The sequence below is a fragment of the Cynara cardunculus genome (assembly GCF_001531365.2).
Source record: "Cynara cardunculus var. scolymus isolate 2C chromosome LG 2, CcrdV1, whole genome shotgun sequence".
Classification (NCBI taxonomy): Eukaryota; Viridiplantae; Streptophyta; class Magnoliopsida; order Asterales; family Asteraceae; genus Cynara; species Cynara cardunculus.
In genome coordinates, this window is record NC_037529.1 from 61,328,293 (window position 1) to 61,330,036 (window position 1,744).

A 1,744-nucleotide genomic window follows, 5' to 3' on the forward strand; every position below is an offset into this window, starting at 1 on the left:
ACATTTTTATAGTAAGTTTATAGATATAGAACTTAATTTTAAGTATTACTAATCATTAGAATTAATAATGATTCATTCCACTGTTGACCCATTATATCTTCTCCATCTTGATCTCATTATCGCTTCCCTTTATGAAAATATATAGCGTTTAACTAGTCCTTATATAATATGGATATTGACACCAAGTCTAACAAGTTTATGGCCATTCCGGGTACAAGACCCTCCAATATCTCTAGTACTATGTTCCCCTGTAGTAGCACTCTCCAATTGTGTCTCTATGGAACTCCCATATGTTCCATAGTCTCACGCGCAAAGGTTTAAGAGTGATTACACATACCCCTCTTATAATGGCCAATTAGATGGGTGACCAAGTCACCCACCCCATACCTATCACATACAGTATATGACTGTTCGTCATCACATAGGTCTCTTTCATCAAAAATAAATTACCCCATGTACATTTAATCATATTGAACATCTTGACAGATGTTGTCTCTAAGAAACATAACCCTTTTAATACGCTAACTAACATTGGTCTCATGTTCGTTTCTAATCACTTGTGCCAATCCCCAAGAGCACAATTACCATTAATATGCTAACTAACATTGGTCTCATGCTCGTTTCTAAATCCCTTTGATGAATCACTAGTCCATGGAATAATCCCTCATCCCACCATAACTTACATGAATCATCTATTCCCATACCATTTCCTAAAAAGGAAGTACAATACATCACCAATAACTCGATCATGAGTTCTTATAATGATAGATTTCTCTTATTAGAATCTTATATAACTTTCATATTCTTAATCCCTTGATTTAAGGTTAGGTTGTCACATATCCTAATTTGCTTAAACCATTTTTATCTCTTCATAATAACCATATTTGAATACCCTTTGTCCCTTCACTTGATTCAACTCTAGCCTAATGGTAACTAGCTCACTGAATTTGCATCCCCTTAATACCCTCTTAGTTTAAGCTTAGGTTATCATCATAACCTAATTTCCTTAAACTAAGGCTTTGATATCAACTTGTAACACCCTAAATTTTCGCCCAAGGTGTCACGTCATAAATCTCAAATAAATAATAAAAATCATTAATCAGATGAGATCCCTAAATCCTGAACCGAAACTTCTTACAACAGAAGTCTTCAATAAATAGATTATCCTAATTTTATTTTAGATTTTTTTATATTTAAAATGAGATGTTTATCTTGTATTTGATTATATATATATATCTGCAGTTAGTTATACAAATTCAAAATGGAGCTTTAATAACTTGTACTTACGCACAATTTACTTGTAAGCTTAAATTTTAAGTAGTATGCATTAATACATAGTACTTCATGCATAAAGAATGGTTTTTAAGAGTTTTTATCAAATGATTTATAATATAGTATAGATATGCAAGTTTATCCTGTTTATAAGCATGCATAAAAGTTCAAAATGAAACAAGTAACATGCACATCCCATACCATCATATATATGCAAAACATACGATGTTGTTTTCGTGGACTAAAGTTTAATAACATATAGTGCTTACCAGGTGTTAGCTCTCATTCCCTTAAATGTAAAAGTATAGAAAAAGTAAACTGCGAGTTTTGACAGAAGATGATCTGTCACAGAAGACCACAGAGGACCAACAGCAGAAGATGCTCAAGCGTTTAAGTCTCAGGTGACAGAACCTCTGTCGTGTCTCACAGAGGTTCTGTAAACTGGTCCTCTAACCTCTGTCGTGTCTCACAG